Below are 23,462 nucleotides of genomic sequence, written 5' to 3' on the forward strand. Positions count from 1 at the left end.
GATAAGCTGTGGGGATATGAGCCACAGTTTCTATAGCTTTGAGGCCTGAGGTTGGAGTTGAGCACAGAGACCATGAGCTACTGCGCAGGGGAATGTTCTGATGAAGGGCAAAATCTGGCAATGAGAGAACTGGGAGAGTAGGAGTGGAACCCAGAAATGTTTAGTCCCAGGTGCAGGGGCTGGGAGTGAGAACCTAGACTGCTTGGTGATGAAGACTATGTTGTCATTTTCCCTGTGTCTACAGCACCTAGCACAGTGCTCGGCATAAAATAGGCCCTTAAATGTAGGTGGGTGATAATTACTGAGGAGTAAAATTTAGGAACTTTGTTGTTTAAATTGTGTGTGATTGGGGAATTGTTGATTTGCCTGAATACTGATTACAGTCTCTCTAAAAGGAGCATAAAAATGACATATTTACGTTGCCGATGTAAAAAGTATTGAATGGCATTTATGTGACTTGCTTAGATTAACACATAGCAAACTAATACTTATTATACTTGTCATTACATTTGTATCACATTACCTTTGCTGTAAGTTTTATTTGATTGCAATCGTAAACTCTATGTATGCTTAAGATGTGTTTACAGAATCTGAGGCTTAATCCACCAGTAACAACAGACATCTTTCTCTGTGCTTTCGAGTCCTACCTCGCGAGCTCAGACTTCCTAGAATGTTACCACGTGTCCCACATTTGTTCACTCACATATTTAAAAAAGACAAAAAGGACAGAAAGAACATTGCTCAGGACAGTCATGGGAGGGGGGTGACCAGAACGAAAACAGCCAGTGCAGAACATTGTGCAGGCCCATTCCTGGGGCGTGAAGAATCCGAGACATTTGGAGAAGACCCAGGGCACACAAGGAAGGGAGGGGGGTATCGCAAGCAAGAGGCAGGCACTGAGGAAGCAGCCAGGGAATCTGGCTGGGATTCCAATCCATTCTTAGCTACTTGATACAAAGGCTATTATATTAAAATTCTTCTAAAGAAAGATGGATTTCCACAGCACCCTATTTGTGTCCTAAATTTAGAGTAACAAAGCTGGAGCAATTGAATGGTGCAAAAACTCTTTCTTCCCTCAGAGTCAAAGAAAGAGTAAAAATTGGACTTAGGAAATTAACTTTCTACTTGAGTAGTATTTGTCCTTTTTTACATACTTGTTTATAAACAGTTTGAGTTTCACTGAATAATTTTTCTTTCAGTTAATAATATAGCTTCCCACATCCAGTCACTTACTAAGCTCTGGACACCTCTAGTTTTTTCAATAGCTCTCAATCTTCTATCTTAGTACAGGATCATCTGAAGGACATCTCAGGGGAAGGTTTCATGTGTAAGTGATTTATGAAGGAAGTGCTTCCAGGAGAACCTGGGAAAGGAGTGAGGGAAGCAAGATAGGGAAGGGTGCAGTTTCAGGCAGCATGTTCCAGAGAGTAGCTTCAGCCTGAGCCCATGGAAAATACTGGAATGTAACTTGGGTCTTGGGATTTGTCCCAAGCATGATCAAAGCAACTGGGCTTTAAGATTTTATATTTTACAATCCCTCTCTAAAGGCTGTGGGATTTGAGGGGTTAGTGGTGGTGGGGGTGGTGTGTGGAAAGTGAACTTTTAGGCACGTTGGGATTTTTTATGCCTGTGGGCAAGGCACTCCAATGCCAAGAAGTGTTCGCCAAAGGAAAGTTTCAGGTGTGAGGTGGATGTGGGCATGCAAGCAAAAGTGCGGCTTTTGGTGCACAGAAGATTTTACCAAGGATACCAGGGGATCTCAGCGGAGCTTAGAGAATTTCCACAGCCTCTCTTGGTTCTCTCTGTCCCTACTGTGTATCTTCAGCACAAGTCCCTGTGATTCTTTCTCTTCTGGGTTGCACGATATGTTCCTAACGAATATCCTCTGATCCGTAAATTCCTGTTGTCTTTTCTTTTCTTTCTTTCCTTTTTTTTTTTTTTTTTTTTGAGACAGAGTCTCATTCTGTCACCAGGCTGGAGTACAATGGCATGGTCTCATCACACTGCAACCTCCACCTCCCGGGTTCCAGCGATTCTCCTGCCTCAGCCTCCCAAGTAGCTGGGACTACAGGTGTGCACCACCAAGCCCAGCTAATTTTTGTATTTTTAGTAGAGACGAGGTTTCACCATGTTGGCCAGGATGATCTCGATCTCGTGACCTCGTGATCCACCTACCTCGGCCTCCCAAAGTACTGGGATTACAGGTGTGAACCGCAGCACCTGGCCATCTGTGATCTTTCTAAATCACAAATCTGTCAGTGCTAGTCCAGTGCTCACAACCCTTCAGTTCTTACCTAAAGTCCAAGCTCTTTAGCATGACTTGCCTGATACTCTTGATCTGACCCCAAACTCTTACGGCTGTACTCAAATAGCACAGTGGGTGTTATGCACTGAATATTTATGATCCCACCCCCAAATCCTAATACCAACCCCATGGTGATGTATTAGGAGACAGAGCCTTTGAGAGTGATTAAGTCATGAGGGTGAAATCCCCATGAATGAGATTAGTGTCCTCATAAAAACACTCCAGAGAGCTCTCTCACCCTTTCAGTCATGTGGGGATGTGGCAATAAAAATCCTGGGCCTTCTATGAAACAGGAAATGGGCCCTCAACAGACACTGAATTTGTTGACACCTTGATCTTGAACTTCCCAGCCTCTAGAACTTTGAGAAGCAAATATTTGTCATTTAAACCGCCCAGTCTATGACATTTTTGTTATAGTGGCCCAAATGAGTTAAGATGCTGGTATGGCTTGCTGCTCTCTGACCTCTGGAATTCTGTAATGTTATGCCTAATGTCTAGAAAATCTTTGCCCACCTCCTCACCTGGCTCACTGTTCCTTACCTTTGAAGATCTAGCTCAATCTTTATGGCCTCTGGCTTTCCACTGTACCCTGGGCTCATGCCATTGTAATATTTGCCACACTCGTTCTCCCACCAGACTGTGAGCCTCTTTAAGAGAGTCTTGTGCCCTGTTCACATCTACATTGCATCATTCTTGAATTCTATTAGAGGATAAAGTGAACTGAAGGAGGAGCAGGAAATCTGTCTTTGTAGGGATCTGCAGAATGAATGTGATTTAAGTTTCATGGGCCTCATTCTTCAAGAGTTAGGCCAAGAGAGTCAAAGCAAAAGGTTGGTCCCCTATTATGCGCCAGATAAGGGCTGGATGTACATTGTCACATTTAGGAGACTAAATGTACATCCAGCCCATTATCCGGCGCATAGCAGGGGACCAACCTTACCTTTGGAGATTCAGCTCAATCTTTATGGCCTGTGGCTTCCCACTATACCTTGGGCTCACGCCATTGTAGTATTTACCACACTCATTTTCTAAGAGGTAGCACCATCAAGAAATCATAAAATAGAATAAGGCTCTTGAGATCAGAGACTTTTCTGTTTTCAGAGCTTTTCTGGTTTCCTAACGGTGCTACCTCTGAGAAAGAAAAATTTAACTCATATACTCAATTTAGCCTGCATCTATACTGAAAGTGGAAGAGATATTTAAGCCAATTAAATGTATATTTTTGAGGGCCTTGGATTTCAGGCGAAGACTTGGCAGTGTAGTAGATGTCAAGTATGACATGAATTAAACATGGAACCTGATTGCTATGGGTTGAATCATGTCCCCTCAAAATTTATATGTTGAAGTCCTCACCTCCAGTATCTTGGAATATGACTTTATTTGGAAATCAGGTCACTGCAGTTAAAATTCAAGATGAGGTCATCCTGGAGTTGGGTGAGCCCCTAATCCCACTGGCATTCTTACAAAAAGAATGCCACACGAAGAATCAGATATGCATATCAGGAAAATGTCATGTGAAGATGAAGGCAGAGATCGGGATGATGCCTCTAGACGCCAAGAATGTCAAAGATTGTCAGCAAACCACCAGAAGTGAGGAAAGAGACATGGGACAGGTTCTCCCTCACAGTTCTCAGAAAAACAACTCTACTGACACCTTGATCTGGACTTGTTGCTTCCAGAACTGTGAGACTACACATTTCTGTTGTTTAAGCCACCCAATTTATGACAATTTGGTATAGCAGTTTTAGCAAATTTGCACACTAATCAGTCAACTAAGAGATAGATATTAAAAAAAAAACCAGTATGTTGCAGTGTGATGAGGCTAATAGTAGCATCTGTGCAACCTACAGATGCAGCACAGAGAAGAGAAGGATTGGCTGTGAGTTTTGGGAATGAGATCTACACAAGTGGGGGGTACTGGCGAAAGGAAGGTTGCACAGAAGAGTTGCGTGAGTCAGGTTTTGAAAGCTAAAGATGATGAAGACTGATCTCTCTCTATGGCGGTTATGGCAGTCACAGATAAAGCCAACTGCTGTCCATTATTACCCCTATTTTCTCTTAAAAATCTCTGGTGGGAGCTGTGCAGAGAGGCCTTAACAGATATGGGAGCAAGCAAGTAGATTTGGGGTCTAACAGTGGCATGTGGTAAGCAGCCTGTGATCTTGCACCAATGGGTGTCATTCCACTCCCATCCCCCACCTCTGATGCAGCACACCCTTTGTTCTCCCCTTTCTTTTTTCCTTTGAGTAAATCTATTTACTACCCAGAAAAACGAGGAAGGAATAGGCCAGTTGCCCAGGGCAGATGGTGCAATGTTAACAGATGACACACAGAAAGCAGAACTCCTCAGCTCCTATTCTCCTTTTACGTTCTCCAGCAAGGCTCTTCAAATGAAATAGAACAAAAGAAACATCATCAAGAAGAAACTGAAACACAAGTCCATGAGAGATAGTGAGGGAACCCACTATCTGGTTGATTTAAATGGTTTCGTGTCTTCAGATCCAAGTGAGTTATAACCAAATAATGAAAGAACTTACAGAAAATGCCAGTGAGCCACGGAGCAGACATTCTTTTCAGTGATTTTTCAAAAAGAATTTCTGGATAATTTAAAATGTGCTTCAAACCTAGAGAAAGGCAAATGTTGCTCTCATATTCAAAGAAATATAAAAGATAAACTCACAGAAAATACCAGTTCATCCTGATTCCCTGAAAACTTTTTTGTTATTTTATTTAACTTATGTACATACAAACATACAAAGAGGAAAGGAGGGAGCAAGGGGGAGAGAGAAAATGAAGGAATGAGAGAGACACAGAAAACGGGAGAGAAAACAGAGCAGAAAAGATAAAAAAGGGAGGACAAGTTTATTAGCTTTGTGAAAATACATTGAGTTTATAGCACTCAATTTACCTATGGTTGTAACTTCAGTAATCCTGCAAAATTTTATAACAGTCAATTAAATAAGCATGATGTGTGCCTTGAGAAAATTAAGGAGATGATTAATAAGAACCAGAGGTTAATGAGAAAAAATCATGCTAAACTTGGAGCTTTTTTCCTTCCCAATTTCCTTTGCCTTGTATTTTCTTGTTTCCCCAGTGTAAGAAATTTCCCCTCCATTTTTATTTCACCCAGAGATGCAGCACTACCTACATCAAACAGAATGTGAACGTCTGCAAGTTCTACACAGTATTTCCTGGAAGCTAATTGGATCAGAAGAAAAGGCAGTGCTGATCACAGAGTTTGCCTGTCAGTCCCCAAACTGTATTTTCTATTTTCCAAGTTCCTCATCCTGAGGCTTTCTTCCCTTTCTTTTTCTGTGAGTACCCACAAATCCTGGGCTTCTTCGTTATCCACTTCCCTCTTCTTCCTGTTCTGATAATCTTCCCAGTACATTTGTCCATCCAGGAGCTGGTTGCTGGCTTGCTTTGGTCAGATGACTCCTCCTAGGGTCTGGATCCTTGATTGATGGCTGGGACCAGGAACCTCTGAGCAATCCATCCGTCCGATGCAGACTGTCCTTATTCACTATGCTTACTATGAATTCCAGTTCCCTTCTCACACATTGGGCTCATTTCTTCTTCTTGAACTATGTCATTATTTTTCCTTTATTCCATATTATTTGGACACCAACTCTTCAAAACACATCATTACCCCAGGATTAAGAGCCTGGGCTTTGGAGTAAGACTGTGCTTTTTATCTCTAAAAGTTATAAATCAGATCATATTTCTCTCTTGTTACAAACCTTCCACAAAGTTTTCACCATGTTTAGAATAAAATCCTAACTCTTTACCACGACCTGTAAGGATCTAGATAATCTGGTCACTGCCTACCTCTGTCGTCATTGCACACCACTCTTTACCTTTTTTTTTTTTTTTTTTTTTTAATATGCCTTCTGTTTTTTAAACATGTCAGGTCTGTTCTTGTCTCCCAGCCTTTACACTATTTTCCCTCAGATCATCACATTCCTGGATTGTTCTATTCATGAAATTTTCAGCTAAAGTTTCTTCTTGGGGGAACCTTCCTGACTACTCTGTCTAAATCAGTCCTCTTGTTCCACTACCAGTTAGTTTCTGGCACTTTATGGTGCTGTATTGTCTTTGTGACACTTAATATCCTCTAGAATTACCTTGTGCATTTATTTGATGACTTTGTTTATTTCCCTTGCCTTGACCTCCCAGAATGTAAGTACCATGAGCGCAGGGTCTCTATCCTCAGCCCGTAGACAGTTTCTGGTATGTAGTAGGTACTCAATAAATAAAACAAATCAGAGAATGCTTGCTCCATACTTTCTGTGCTACATGGCTACGAACTAATTGTTTCCATGGGTTTTAGTTCCCTATCTTTACAATGTGGTTGGCAACTCCTGTTTCATTGGGATTTTGTGAGTGTTGAATGAGATTACACAGGTAAGATGACTAGAGCGGAGTGGGGAATAGAACAGGCACACAATAACATGAAGGGTTATTATGATATGCCACTCTCCATGGGATGCCATAGGAACACAGAGATGATTCTAATGAAGTCCTTTTCCCAGAAGTTCCCAGTCATTATGTTTGAGCGGACATTAGAGTTGCTGCAGGCCTTGGACACCACACCCCACTTTCCCTGTTGAACCTCTCCTGGGAGCCAGACTCTCCCAGGGCCTGTCACATCTGGTTGTTGGGTCATGTTCCTAGGCCTGCTTATCCACATTGCCTTGTCTTATTGTGAATAAACAACCAAGATACACTGATAATCCCCGAGATTACAAAACTAACCCAATTCTCTTTTATGGATGAAGCTATTAGACAAGTATTTCTAGGTATAACACAGGGTCTTAGTGTCTCTGTATTTTAGCAGAGAATATGACAGACATTTAGATATTATAGATGAATATGAGAATATGCCTCTTTGACATTAATTACTATTTAATTAGATAAACCTGAAAAACTCCCAATGTTTTACAAGTTTTAAAAGCACTCTTAAGATTACAAACAGTAATGAAGATTCATGGGTAGAATACTGGATCTTTGAATTATAATTTGATTTGATTATACAGGGGGTGTCTAATTTATTCACTTCTCTACCAGTCTGTTGTCACAGTATCCTGAAAGATGATGAGCCTCTGAGCCTAGTATCTCTGTCTTCTAATTATCTGAACATAGTAAGAAGGCTACAAACTGATGTATGTAGCATGATACCATTCTGCTGAAAAATACATATTCATGCATGGAAGAAAAATAGCAGAAGGACACCAACATGTTAACAGTAGAAATAATATTTCAGTCTTTTTTTCCCCCTATGCTTTTCAAACTGTGCTGCTGCTTTGACTCGTTATGACTTTTGTAGGTGGAAAAAACTAATACAAATGAACTGCACACTTTTACAGGATGGGAGAAGGACGACCTGTGAACTTTTCTTGTTAGAAAAGTCTCAGGGACTGAGGTGATTGTCAGTCTCAGAGCAGCCATATCTGAGACGAGGACCAAGGACCAAAGACCAAGTAGCTGTTTCTGAGACAAGGATGACCTCCAGAACAGGTGGAGAGTAGTTCCCAATGGTGCATCATGACAGGTCTCGGTCCCACCTTTTAAGAATTGTTATTATTTTGAAGTTAGAGTGAAGTAAACTTTGGCTTAATTTTAAGAATAAATTTCTTATAAGTATAGCTATGGAGAGAATGGCCATTTTGTTAGATTGTACAGTCCATCGTCAGCAGGTGGCCTTTCTCAAACAGAGATGCTAAAAAGAGGATTTCTATACTGGAGGGGAGTTGGACAAGATGATATTTTATATTTTCTTCTAGGTTAGTAGACATCATTATCAAATCTGCCACTCTTTCTTCTTTATTAGTTATACTATCTCTATGAGATGGATATTATTTTTATTAGTGAAGAAATTGATGCTTAGACAGGTGAAATAATTTGCTGAATACTCGAGATCTTTCAAGTTTCTTAGCTGGGATTTGAGCTTAGGTCTACTTGGCCTCCAAGACCAAAATATTCTATGGTGTTCTGCTACTTTCCAATCTGTGATTCTGTACCCACTTCTTCACTTTCTTTTTCTCTTCTCTTTGTAGATTTTCACATTGCTTTCTTTCTGTTTCCATGACTTAGACAACAATGGCATCTGGTAATATATTTGACTTTGATTTGGTTCTTGGTATTGATATTTAAGGCAACGAAATAAATGGCTGACTCTTGGATAGCAGAATCATTATTTATTATTATTATTAATTATTGTTTTTGATGTAGCTGAAGAGATACTGGATTATAATCTTAAAACTTCCAATGATGAGTGTCTAGAAAAAACAATCTTAAGTGTTTAAAGATTATTCTTTTTTAATACTGAAACTAACAGTATGAGGCTTTCACTAGAAAAGTAATAGGAGACAAATTGACAGCAAATGGAAAATAAAAGCATCTGCCTTAGTGCTGTTCTCATTCTGGATTCCCCACATTTCTTTTTTTTGAAGTGTGTACCTTCTTCTTTTTGTGTGGAATTGCCAATCCTTCTACATGGATTAGTCCCAAAGAGTAGTTTCTCTGCACATTCTCCACCAGACAGTAGCTCTTCATTAGGATGCCTTGATACTCTGGTGTGGTGCCACCACATGTAAGTTACACTGAGCTCCCTGGGACTTGCAGAAGCAGGGCCAATTCTACATATGCTTCAGCCCCACTGTCAAAATCTTTGTAGTGGTAGCTCCCCGCTACATTTGAATTCTGTTGCTGCAGCAACGAGCTCAAGAAGAGCTTCTGTATGGGAATAGAGCTAAGGAGGATGCTAAGGCTCAGGTGAACTGACCCCTTGACAGCCTAACATGGAGGCTTTTATCTTTGAATTTAACACATTTGTCAACTTGACAGGAAGCTTGGGCTGCAGATTCCTGCCCTTGTGAGACTCTGAGGCTTGGCAGAAAGAGCCCAGGCATGGGAGTCAGACTCACGGGAGGGTGTGGGGGTAAATCCTGGCCATGCAACTTCCTGCGCTAGGATCTTATTTCCCCTGGCTAGAATTCTATCATCTGTAAAATGGGATAATAATGACTGTTCACGGGATTTTAGAGAAAATAAATGGTTAATTATGCAGAAACAAGGATGTGGAGATAAACGGGAATACAAGACAAACAATAGGTTAAAAAAAATCATAGCCCTGCTTCACAAATCTTTATGCCTGATTTTTACCCTACTCAAATATTTGTGAACTGTCGTGGAGATATAGTCTTTGCCTGAGTATTTTGCCAGGCTCAAAAGAGCTATCTATCTTTCAATCTGAGCAGCTTGATAATAATGCCCCCAAAACACTGTGGGATTACACATGAAAATGAATGCCAAGGAAAATAAATAAAATTGATTAACAAAGAGTAATTGCTATTTAATCACAATTTGAGAAACACATTTTTGCCCTTTATTACAGTCATTCTGTCCTTTAAACTATTGTGTTTTGTCAAAAGAACATGCACTTGCAGTGCTTGAAAGTGAAAAATAATACATTTTTCAAGTGTTCACCATGTCAGTGTCAGAACGGCAATGAAAGTAGTTATTAAAAACCTTAGCTGCACTTTCAAGTAAGAAATAAAGTAAAACATAAATTGCTTTCATGAAATGAAGCTAGTTACCATGATCAATGGTCAATAATAGTATGTGTTATTTATTCTACCATGGAGCAAGGGGCAAAGAGGTTCGAAAATGACTGGTTAAATATCAGTCTATTTTATTTAATAAGTGATAGCTATTTCCTACATTAAACAAAACTCAGTCTACTTATCCAGAGCTCATATTTCAGTCTCAAATTCAGCTTTGGCTGAATAACCAGAAGCCATCATTGTGGGCCTAAGCTGGGAGATTTTTAGTAAGGATTCTGTGACATGGTCAAACAGAAAACCAAATGGATTTGGTGAAGGCTGGATTACTTACACAAAGTCCAAAGATAAATTTAGTTGAAAATTGGTCACAGGTAGCCTTGCAGTCTCAAAGGGCATTTCTGACTAGACAAACAGCATCTACCAACATCCCCTCCACTGAAATAAACAGCTGAGTGTTCCCTTGCCACAGGCTGGGTAAATACTAACTAAACCGTCTGCCTGTATGCCAGTCGGAGCAACACTCCCTATTTTTTAGCAAAATATTTTTCCACTCTGGCCATCCAAGAAACTCTCCAAATCCAATACATTTCAATGGAGTTTTTAGGCTTCCCGATTTTTCTCACTATTTATAGCTTTCAGATGTTGGCAGGTACGGGACTACATTTTCTTCAGAATAAAGTTATAAACGGCAGCAGTGCTGTTTCATCATATGCCACACAGTATTAAGTCAGTATTAAAACAATCCTTCTTCTTTATGAATGTCAACATTGACAAAGGCTAGAAAACAAAATAAATGCCTCACCAATATTATATCAGTGGTCATATTTATATTGTGCAGAGTTTTGTGGAGTGAGGAAGAGGGAATGGGATCCGGAGGGAAAGCCCAGTCTGTTCAGGGGTAACGTCTGTTCAGGGAATAGCATTTGTGAGGCTGAAGTACAAAAGTCCAGGAGGCCAGATCTGCCCCTTCTGCGAAACTAAGGCTGAGCAGGGCATAAAAGGAATGTAACAGTGCCTCCAGGCATATAGTATTTAATAAATTACCAACTGCTTGCAAACACAACACCTTACTGGTCCTTAGAACAACCCTGGGCAATAGAATAGGTAATTATTCACCCCACTTTATGGATGAGGAAACTCAGTTTCAGAGAGATGACTTAGCCGGGGTTACCTTGCTAGAATGTTGTAGAGCCAGAAGTGGAGGCCCAGTCTTCCGATGGCTAACCTTGCTTTTCTTCCCCAACTCACACTGCTTCTCCAAGAATTCAGCCCATGGAGCTTTCCCAGGCTCACTGGAGAGATAGTCTATTCACATGTAAAGGCCAGTGAATAAAGAGAAAGAGACAGTAAAGGGATGGATTAGAGAATAAAGCCCAATATTCCAGTTGCTAGAAAAGGATTATATTGGGCAGGTTAGGAGGTGATAATCAGGCACATCTGAAATGTGGAAAAGTTGAGTTTAAATCACCAGTTTTGTCACCAACCAGCTAGGTGACCTTGGTGTCCTCATCTGTAGAGCTTTAAGGACTCCCTGGGAATTGTGGTAAAATCACCACAATGAAGCCCTTTGGGGTCACTTGAGAGACAACCTTTAAGATCTTGCCCTAGGCCACCTGTGGCAGGATTCATCAAGGAGGCATGATGTGAACTAAGGAACTATAGCAACAGAGAGGGAAAGGAGAAGGGAAATATGGACCGGGAAATAGTTGAGTCCAGTTATGGTGGCAAGGGTGGGTGTGCTGCTTATGTGGGAGAGTAAGGAGATACTTGATGGATAGGTGATACAAAAACAAAATATGTGCAAAGTTCAACCATTACCAAGTCAGTTTTATCCATGGAGCTAATCAGTCTGGACATTTCAGGTCAAAATTTACTCCTTTATCCTTTAACCAATTATCAAGACAGTTGTCCTAAGTCTTCCTTCTTTCCCTCTCCCCTTCCTCCTGCCCTCCTTCCTTCTATCTACCTTCTTTCCTCCTTTCTTCCTTTCTGCCTCTCTCCTTTCCTTCCTTTCTCCCTCCCTTCCCTCCTGTCTTTCTCTTCCTCTCTCCTTTTCTTCCCTCTTTCCTCCCTCCCTCCCTTCTACTTTGCCTGCTTGAAGACACAGACTTCTCTGGAGTATATTTCAGGAGGGGTGGATTTGTTTGTCTAGGGCAGGGCTGTCAAATACAGGTCATGCATGCTGCCACGCCCCTGCCATGACAGACAATGCTAATCAATCACTGTACTCTGGGCATGATCTCAGGATTAATTTCAAGGTGCATGGGTTGGTTAGAGTTGGCTCAAGTGACGAGAGTTGTTTGCCAACATAAATCTAGGACACAAATGGATCAAATATGGCTTTCCATTTTCAAAAAGGTTAAAGTATACTAGAAAACATACTTCCTTTAACCTTTTAAAACATTCCACCCCCACCCCCTACTGTTTTAATCTCAGCAAGAGCCTCAAGCAAAAATAGACAAATGTTATTTGAAGACATCATCTAGTGAAGCGAGAGTCTAGCAAAGATTTTTTAGAAGCCTGAATATGTTTCATGAATGAATATCATCTTTTGAATATTTTGTCATACAAATTGACTTCTGGACATTTTGATGTTTGCTTCATGTAAATTTGAATTTCCCTAGTGCTAAAATTTGGTTTCTCTGCTTTAATGCAAATACGTTATATGTGTACATAGACGTGGAAGTTATGAGCTTAGTTTCTGAAGCCTATGTCGGAATCCCAGCTCTGTCTGTTTCTAGCTGAGTGCCCTGAGTGCCCTTGAACAAGTTAATGTTACCTTTCTGAGCTTCAGTTTTCTCATACTGAAAAAAGTAGTAATCATCATTGTTATCTCACAAGCTTATGGTGAAGAGTAAATGAGATAATTCATGTATAACATTTAGCATAGTATCTTGCACGTAATAATATTCCACAAATGTAAGTTTGTGTGTGTTGTATGTAACTAGTACTGTCTATCCAGGGTGAATTAAGGACTGTGATGCTTATTGAATTGTTTGGCTAAAGTTACATTTCTTTGCTTTTGTGGGTTTAAGTCAGAGTTTTAATGCTACTTGAATTCTGTTTTGTGGTTCTATCATGATTTTTGTGTGTGTTTAAACTCCAAGAAAAATGTCCTCTTTTTTGGTAGCTGATATATTCAAACCACCAGTGCTGGAAGAAAAATAATCTGTCATTGAAGTAGATGAGAGTTGACATGACAGACTGTGCACTCTATCTTAAACATTCATAACATGCATAATATGGTCCCTATGGAATGAAATAACTCCTTTAGAGTCTTTGCAGTCCCTTGTACCATGGGTCTCCTAGAGCGAAGCCATTATAATTCTAAAGCAGCTATGCCTGCTTGGGGAATAAAACATCAAGGAAAAAAAAGGCATTTCACATACCAAACAATTGACATTTCTATATTGTTTAGATGTGTGTGCATACATGTGCACAAAAGTATGTGGATGGTGCACATAGGTGTGTGGTGTTTTGAACTCTGGTGTTTGATATATTATTGCTTACTGGCTAGAAGTAATTTATTCAGAATCTGAAACACTTGAAATCCTGATTTTATTATGTTATTGGTCATGTGATTTTGAAAAAGCTCCCTGTTAAAATCTTAGGTAACTCTCATTTAAAATGTGGATAACCATATCTTCATACTCTTTCATAGGAAGAATAAACTCATGTGAGATAATACATGTAAAATATATAGTAAATATTTGGCACATTTCAATTTCTCCAATAATAGAGCCATTAATAATGATAAATAAGTAAAACAAGTAATTAAAATAATGTCTATGGCAAGGCAAACTGGTTTTCAGCTTCATTATTCAATGTCCTGCTTTGATTTTTATTTTATAGAATAATCATTTGCCAGCTTAAGTAATACATCATTCCTTAATTGTAACTGTCAAGTGAAGACTTCACTAATTTATGCCTCTTTGGAGAAATATAAGCACTTGAGCAAATAACTAATATTCTGACCCTGAGTTTCCTAATCTAACAGGAAAGTCTATCTCAGTGACTGCATTCTGTCATAGCCATTCCTATTGAAAGGATGAAATGAAATAATGGATTTTACAGGTCTGTGTGAGGCACAAGCTGGCCATACAACTGGAGAAAGGATATAAAATTGTATATACTTACGAAATACTCAAATATTAATAGGCAGTGTCTAAAGAAGACCAGAGCATTTGAATAAACAAACAAATAATCAGTCCAATGGCAAGTGGAGATTTTTATATTTTCTAAGTACTCTTCTCAATTGAGAGAGTTGACTTGTGCAGTGCATGCACTGCATAATGACATTTTGGTCACTAAGTGTGAACATATGACAGTGGTCTCATAAGATCATAATACTGTATTTTTACTGTACCATTTTATGTTTACATATGTTTAGATACACAAGTATTTCCATTATGTTACAGTTGCCTACAGGATTCAGTATTCAGTACCGTGACATGCCTTATAGATTTGTAGCCTTGGGGCAATAGGCTATACCATATACTTACTTGTGTAGTAGGCTATACCATCTAGGTTTGTGTAAGTACACTCTGATGTTTGCACAATGATGAAATTGCCTAATGATACATTTTTTTAGAATGCATCCCTTTCATTAACTGACACAGGTCTGTATTTGTTTTTAATAAGAAATTACAGTACATGGTAAATTTTGCCTTTAACATTTTTTTGGAAATAAATGGCATTCCCAAAAAGCCTCCTGGGCTTGTAACTGTGCTATATTTCCATGTTAGCTACATCAAGATAATAACATTTGATCAACACAGTCTACTTGGAGTGACCAGATACTACTGGGTCTCTGTTGGTCACACTACTGTGGATATGAGACAACGAACAGATTTTGCCAGATGTTCCAGTATAAACAGCTTCTCTGCTGTCAAAACCTAGAGTTGAAGTGCAGAAGAGGGATATTTCAACCTTCTTCATACTCCAGTAGAGAAGGAGTCATTATTATTTACCCAACTTTTCAAAGGTAAACATTAAATCAATTTAACAATTTAATTTTAAGAAGAGTGAATTTGAAATTGGGAAACAAATCTACCATTTACTTCCATGGTTTTTTTTTTCTGACATCTGTAAAACAAGGCTAATGATATCCACTTCACAAGACTCTTATACAACATTAAAAAATTTTCCTGAGAAATTCAATTGTACATAACAAAATACTGCAACTATGTAAATTAGTAAGATATTCGCCTAGTCTTTTTAAATTCTCGCTGAGGTTGTGCTTAGTTTGTGGTGTTTGGAAATTAACTTGAATATTAACTCACTCAGGTTAAAATTTGGCCTCCGGAGCAAAAAAACTGTATATTTGCACTCAATTATATCAAAAAACAAGCTTTAAGCCCAGCTGGTTCTGTCTGGGAAAGATGGCAGTGGCTGGGGCAGCATCCAAGGAGCCACTGGTGCAACGGTGCACCCAGCAGTTGGGGAAAACTTTCAGCCTGGATGTCAGCAAGGAGATCATGCACAGTGCTTCCAAAAAGATGAAACTTTAGATGGGCAGAAATCAAGGGACCAGCTAAAGCTGGGTAGGAGGAAAGGGAGAGACAGACAGGAAGTTCCTGTATTTGCTGAACCTGACACAACTGCAGAGGTAAAACACCTTTTAATTTGCCCAAGGCATGAGAGAACAGCAACTCCTTTAAGAGTAAGACAAAGTTTGTCAATTTACACACAAGAGAGGGACCCACAGGCTTGCAGTCTGCTCCCGGGTTGCCATCCTTGTGATTGCCTGGGCCAGAAGTACAAGCTCATCAGTAGCTGTCTGATCTGTGGGCCTGTTGTTTGTGAAAAAGAGGGTGCCAGCCCTTGCTTATTCTGTGTCACAACAGTATGTACTCATGAAGAACAGGATATTTTGCAGCATGAGTCAGATGAGAGCCAGAAACTGCTAAAGAAGCTTATGCCATTGATGGAGAATTCTGGAAAGGTGGACAACTCTGCCAAGGACTTTCTATGTCATCGAGAATTTCAAATTATGTCTGGTCTGGAGAAGGATATCAAGCACAAAGACAGGCTGTTAGAGTTGCACAGAGCTAGTTTTCAAAGGACCCAAGTCATTGATGCTGATCAGATTTTTTTGCCAGTGACTCTAACCAGTGGTTGTCCAAACTTGAGTGGGAAACCAAATGAGAAGCAAGAAGAGGAGCTGAGAGAACTTCGACATGCCTCTTGACTCTCTAAGAAGGTCACCACTGAGTTTACAGCAGGAAGATCCTGGAAGAAGAAAATCCATTAGCAGAATATCACAGCAGACTAGACGAGACAATACAGGCCATTGCTAAGGAAACCTTGAACGAGACACTGACCCCATTTTATATATCTCCTGAAGAGCCTTTGGGAGTTCTGGTAAATCTCAGCACATACCAGTCCCCTCCCCAGTGGGTTGACCATGCAGGTGCAGCCTCACAGAATAAGGCTTTCCATTCAGCAGGATTGGGACTGGAATTCAACTCATTTCAGTACTTCTTGTGAATCCAGGATCAAGACTTTCAGGGAGGTTTGACAGTGGCTCATGTCTCTCTATACATCAGGCCTGGGTTTCTCAGCTTGTTAGAGGGATTAGAAAATGATGGAGTGCAGATCCTGGTATATCTCCCACAGAGGACAACTTTGGATAGCAGTCGTAGCCAAAACCTCCCTCTGCCTTCAAGAAGTCTCAGAACTCCAGGTTACGTATCATCTTCTTCATGGGAAAGATGTGGAATTCCCCAGTGACTATCCATCAGGTTGTCTTTTGGGCTGTCTGGACCTAATTGCTTGTTTCAGAGGCAATTTAAGGAGCAGTTTCCAGACATCAGTGAAGAATCATGTTCTCCACTTGTTTTCATCTGCAAAAGTCCTCAGGAAATGGTTGTGAAGCTTCCTATTAAAGGAAACAAAAAAATCTGGAAACTGGATTGCAAGATCCATTAAGGAGCAAAGAAAGGGTAAATGAAGCAGAATAAAGATTTCTGACTCAGGAGAAAAGAAACCATACAGCACAGTGGAGTTTGGTACACTAAAATTGCCATCCACTAGTTTTTTGGAATTGAAGCAGTAGAAATCTAAAGGCTTGGCATTAGGCTTGAATCTCTCAGAATTTAAACTCTTATCAAAATCTGTATATTTTTCTTAAGGAGTATAAGGAGTATAAGAAAATCTGTATATTTTTCTTATTTATGTAGTGGCTCAAAATCTTTGAATACATTATTTACTTATTTATTTATTTTTTATGTTTTTATTTTTATTTTTTGAGACGGAGTCTCGCACTGTTTGTTGCTCAGGCTGGAGTGCGGTGGCGCAATCTCTGCTCACTGCAACCTCCAGCTGCTGGGTTCACACCATTCTCCTGCCTCAGCCTCCTGAGTATCTGGGACTACAGATGCCTGCCACCACGCCAGGCTAATCTTTTGTGTTTTTAGTAGAGACAGGGTTTCACCGTGTTAGCCAGAATGGTCTCGATCTCCTTACCTCATGATCTGCCTGCCTCAGCCTCTCAAAGTGCTGGGATTATAGATGTGAGCCACTGGGCCCAGCCTTAATACATTATTTATAAAAAAACTATTTGAAAAAAAGTTCAGGATATTTCCTATTATTTGCAGGTTAGTGAGGCTACAATCTTGTGGGTTTCTAGATGAAAAATTTTCTCTCTCATCTTTCTTTTGACGTGGGAAAATACAAGTAAGATCATGGCAAAACATGAAAAGAGGAAGAGGAGTGTGCTGTATAAGACACTGGTTGAGAGCAAGAGGTATATAGTCAGATAGACCCAAATTTTAATATAACCTCGGTTACTCACTAAACTCATTGTTGTTTATTGATTAAATTAGGTAATACTTCTTTAAGACCTTTTCAAATCTGTGCTAAGATGATACCATCCTACAAATATCAGAAATACATGAAAAAATATTAATACTCAAATTGTCTTTCAGGTAGTAGGTGAATCCCCTTTTTCTTATGCAAGGGAGATGCCTCAACTTTAAAGTGCAAGAAGTGGATCAAACAGTAGAGAAATGGAAGATTATAGTGATGACTATTGTCATGAATCTTTGAAAGGGGTTAAGACACAGAATTAGAAGTGCAGAGTGTAGAATTTCTAAAATTTACCTTGAGATAATGTGAAAACAAAAAGATCATTAACAAACAATGAACACACACACACACACATGACCCTTGAACAATGTAGAGGTTAGGGACACCAAGCTCCTGTGCAGTCAGAAATATGGGTATAACTTTTGATTTCCCCAGAACTTAGCTACTAATAGCTTACCATTGATTGGGAGCCTTACTGATAACATAAACAGTCCATTAACAAATATTTGTATGTTGTATGTATTATATATTGCATTCTTACAATCAAGTAAGCTACAGAAAAGAAAATGTTATTAAGAAAATCATGAGGAAGAGAAAAAGAAAATGTATTTGCTATTCATTAAGTAGAACTGGATTATCATAAAGGTCTTTATTCTCATTGTCTTCATATTGAATGGGCTGAGGAAGAGGAGGAAGAGGAGGGGTTGGTCTTGCTGTCTCAGGGATGGCAGAGGCAGAAGAGCTGGAGGAGGTGGGAAGGGAGGCAGGAGGAGCAGTCACACTCAGTGTAACTTTTATAGGAAACTTTTGTGCAAGTGCATCAGTGCAGTTCAAATCCATGTTACTCAAAAGCTGACTGTATATACATAACTTTATAGAAATACACAATTTAATACAGCATTTACTCACTGTATAGGTTTACTCACTGCAAGTATGGCTTAGTGATTTCTAGGAATTTTATAAACTGTACAACCATAACAAAAATTCAGTTTTTTTTTTTTTTTTTTTTTTGAGACAGTGTCTCACTCTGTTGTCCAGGCTGGAGTGCAGTGGCGTGTAACCTCTGCCTCCCAGGCAGGTTCAAGTGATTCTCCTGCCTCAGGCTCCCAAGCAACTGGGATTACAGGTGTGTGTCACCACGCCTGGCTAATTGTTGTATTTTCAGTTGAGGTGGGATTTCACCACGTTGGCCAAGCTGGTCTCCAACTCCTGACCTCAAGTGATCCACTGGCCTTGGTCTCCCAGAGTACTGGGATTATATGTGTGAGCTACCACATCCAGCCAACGATTCGGTTTTAAAGTACTTCTATCATCAAAAAATTGTTAATATCTTAGTCCCTTTTGTAGTCAATCACCACTCCAAAATTAAGCTTCAGGCCACCAATATCTGCTTTCTGTCTCTATAGTTTTGTCTTTTTCAAAAATTTTATATAAGATAAGTGTTACACTATATATTTTTTGTACATGGCTTCTTTCACTTGGTGTAATTTTTTTAAGTTTATTCATATTGTAGATATATCAAAAGTTTATTCATTTTTATTGCTGTATAGTATTTCATTGTATAGATATACCATATTTTATCTGTTCACCAAATGATGAACATTTATGTTATTTCCAATTTTTGTCTATTATTAATAGTGCCACTATGAATGTTCACATATAAGTATTTGTGTGGACATATGCCTTCTATTCTCTTGGATAAGTATCTAGGAGTGAAATTTGCTAGATTATATGGTGTCAGTTTATTTTCGGTTGCTATAACAGAATATCTGAGACTGGGCAATTTCTCAAAACAACAAGAGATTTATTTTGGCTAATGTTTATGAAGCTGGGAAATCCAAAATTGGGTGACCACATTTGGTCAGGTTTAGATGAGGGCCGTGTTCTGCATTGAACATGATGGAGAAGAGGAAGGATAAGTGGGCACATGTAAATGGGAAAAAGCAGTAGGGGCAGATTCACTTTAGAATAACCTGTTCTTGTGGTTACTAATCCTGTCCGTCAAATTCACTCAGTCCCTTGAGAATTAATCTAGTCTTGTAAGAGTTGTATTAGTCCTTTTTTTTTTTTTTCGAGACGGAGCCTCATTCTGTTGCCAGGCTGGAGTGCAGTGGCACGATCTTAGCTAACTGCAACCTCTGACTTCCTGGTTCAAGCGATTCTCCTGCCTCAGCCTCCCGAGTAGCTGTGATTACAGGCATGCACCAGCACGCCCAGATAATTTTTGTATTTTTAGTAGAGATGGGGTTTCACCATATTGACCAGGACGGTCTCAATCTCCTGACATCGTGATCCGATCGCCTCAGCCTCCCGAAGTGCTGGGATTACAGGCCTAAGCCACCGTGCCCAGCCATATTAATCCTTCTTAATGACCTAATCACCTCTTAAAGACCCCACCTCCCAGCTCTACCACACTGGGGACCAAATTTCCAACACATGAATTCTGGACAACACACTTAAATCATAGCATATGGTAAATGTGATTAACTATTTAAGAAAGTATCAAACTATTTTCTGAAGCATCTATGCCATTTAGTTTCCCATCAGCAATCGATGAGGGTTTCTGTTTTTCCACATCCTCATCAATGCTTGGTATTATCAGTCTGTTGGATTATAGCCATTCCAGTAGATGTGCAGTGCATTTCATTGTGGTTTTAATTTGCATTTCTCTAATGACTAATGATGTTGAGCATTTTTTCACGAGCTAATTAGTCACTTGAATGTCTTCTTTGTTAAAATATCTACTTAAATCTTAAACTATTTTTTCTCTTTGTATTATTGAGTTGCAAGAGTTCTTTATGTTTTCTGTATATATAAAACTCTTTTATAAGATATATAATTTGCACATAATCAAATCATATATCTGTAGCTTGTCTGTGACTTGTCTTTTTATTTTCTTAATGGTGTCTTTTGAAAAATAAGTTTTAGTTGTTGATATCATAGTTTATTATGTTTTTCTTTTATGGATCTTGCTTTTGGTGTCATGTCTAAGAAGTCTTTGCCTAACAAAAGATCATAAAGATTATAGTGTTAGCTCTTACATTTTCAGTTAACTTTTATCTAAGGTTTACATTTACATTTTTTAAAACATAAACATCCAACTGTTTCAACACCATTTGTTGGAAAGGCTACACTTTATTCATTGAATTGTCTTGGTATCTTTGTTGAAAGTCAATTAGTCATAGAAGTAAGAGTTTATTTTTGATTGTCTGTTTAGTTTCATTGATTGTTATATCTCTTCATAGACCAATACAACACTATCTTGATTATTGTAGCTTTATGGAAAGTTTTAAAATCAGTTAGTGTAAGTCTTCCAACTTTGTTATTTTTAAAAATTGATTTGTTAATCTAGGTCCTTTGGATCTCCATATAATTCTTAGGATCAACTTGTCAATTTCTTCAATAAACTGGCAGGGCTCTCAGCCTTTTTCTTTTTCTCCTATGCTTTTAATAATTTCATTAAATGAATGCTGTTATGCTCAACATTACCAACCAGTCTCTGAGGCTGTATTCACTTTTCTCTCTATTCTTTAGAATAAATATCTATTAATTGATCATCAAGCTTATTGATTCTTGTTCTGTCATCTTCAATCTGCTGTTGAGCCTATCTTAGGCATTTTTCATTTTGGTTATTTCTTTATCAATTCCAGATTTCTAAAATTCGTCTTTATAAAATAGTATGCATTTTTCTACTGAGAGTCCCTATTCACTGAGTCATTGTTGTGATAATGTTGTACCCCTTAGAGTCAGCCTCTGTTGACCACTTTTTTCCCATGTGTGTGGGTCACATGTTTTTTGGATTGTCTAGTAATTTTTGGTTGAAAATTGGACATTTTATAGACTGTAATAGATAATATACCAACTCTGAGTTCTGATTTTTCCATTTTTTTTTTTTTTTGTACCTTGTCTGGACTTAAAATACAAAATGTCTCCCCAAATGGGGAGCTGCTGATATCTCTAGTTAGCTTTTTATTCTTATTTTTGCTTTTTAAAAATATACTTTTTTTAATCCTAAATTACTAGACTAGGGGTCATCTCTGTGTCTGTGGTCAGCCAATGATTTGGGTAAAGGTTGTACTCAAATACCCCCAGTCCATGAGAGTTTTACCTTCTGAAAATCAATATGCACGTGGTTTGGGGATCATATTCGAAATCAGCTCTTTTTCAAGTCATTTTTTGTTTTAACTTCTAACTAGGCTCTCTCAGGTTTCCCCTGTGCATACCTGTAGTTTCCCAGCCAAACATGAGGAGTCAGAACATTTCCATAGCCTGTAAATGGTGCTCTCTTTTCCAGGATCTCCACATATAACTATCTGTCTGTGCACTTCTTACCCCAAATAAGACCATTATCTCAAACTAGTAAAGTTGTGGGCTTTCCTTGTTTTTCTTTATAATATTTGCTAAAGCTGCTGATTTTCTGCTCAACCTGCTTTGATCATCAAATGAGTCAGGGAGAAGAACATGGATGGAAATATCCTCAGGCAAGAACTTCACAAGCACCAATTGTTTTAACCAAGAGCTCTAGAAATTTTCTAGAATAAATGTTTCTCAATTTGTAGTCTGCTTTTCGGTCACTTCACAGATCCTAGATATGGTTATTTAGTCCTGTTGTTTTGTTTGTTTGTCTGTTTTTTTTTTTTTTTTTTTTTTTTTTTTGAGACAAAGTCTCACTCTGTCACCAGGCTGGAGTACAGTGGCATGATCTCAGCTCACTGCAACCTCCACCTCCCTGGTTCAAGCAATTCTCCTGCTTCAGCTTCCCGAGTAACTGGCTCTACAGGTGTGCACCACCACACCCAGCTAATTTTTATATTTTTAGTAGAGACAAAGAATTTTGTCCTGTTTTATACTTGCTTTATGAAGAGAAGATTTCTCTGACCTCATGCTACCATAGTTGGTAGTTTCCCCTAGACCTGAAGATATATTTTCAATTTATAAATATGTACTTTTAAAGATGTGCCTTCCACTTTCCTTCTTCTCTTTCTGCATATGAATATTTATTTAAGTGTATAAACATAGTTTTTAAAAGATCATCTATGGATTATCTACTCTGTGCATGATCCACAGTGACTCCATTCCTGATATTGCCTAGTTAGGTCTCTTGACTCAGACAAAAGAATTCTAACAAAAGTGCATCGCAGTTAAAGACAAGGAGTTTACTATGTATAAATTTATGTGTGTCTATAATTTAAGAGCAAGTGAAATTTATTTGATTTGTGTTATCTGTTATGTCATAATTCACCTTTTAATTGCCAGAAAGCTACTTTTTCTGCTTCACTTCTACTTGGAAAAGCGTTCTTGGGAAAGTGCACTCGATAAGGGTAACTTAGGAAAATTAGATACCCAAAAAATACGTTTTTAAGCACTGTTCAAAAGCCATTTCCTGGTATGTGTACAGCACCATTATCACCTTCTCTCATTTCTATATAAAGTGATGATTTTCATGTAGGACATTTGGAGCAAATATTAAGAAAAAACCTTTGGGAGGCCGAGGTGGTCGGATCACAAGGTCAGGAGATCGAGACCATCCTGGCTAACATGGTGAAACCCCGTCTCTACTAAAAATACAAAATATTAGCCAGGCATAGTGGTGGTCACTTGTAGTCCCAGTTACTCAGGAGGCTGAGGCTGGAGAATGGCGTGAACCTGGGAGGCGGAGTTTGCAGTGAGGCAAGATCACACCACTGCAAGTCAGCCTGGGCGATAGAGTGAGACTTGGTCTCAAAAAAAACCAAAAAAACAGTTCACATTTGCTCAAAGTAGTGTCACAAAATTACTACTTT

At 38.9% G+C, this 23,462-nt stretch overlaps 1 long non-coding RNA gene and 1 pseudogene across 2 annotated transcripts in view; both read left to right on the top strand.

Moving 5' to 3' along the window:
• Nucleotides 1–23,462, top strand: part of LOC123573024 (uncharacterized) — a 244,931-nt gene that overhangs the window by 47,533 nt on the left and 173,936 nt on the right. The window lies entirely within an intron of this gene.
• LOC102139870 (activating signal cointegrator 1 pseudogene) lies at nucleotides 15,218–16,842 on the top strand (annotated as a pseudogene).

The sequence above is a fragment of the Macaca fascicularis genome, chromosome 4, assembly GCF_037993035.2.
Source record: "Macaca fascicularis isolate 582-1 chromosome 4, T2T-MFA8v1.1".
Lineage (NCBI taxonomy): Eukaryota > Metazoa > Chordata > Mammalia > Primates > Cercopithecidae > Macaca > Macaca fascicularis.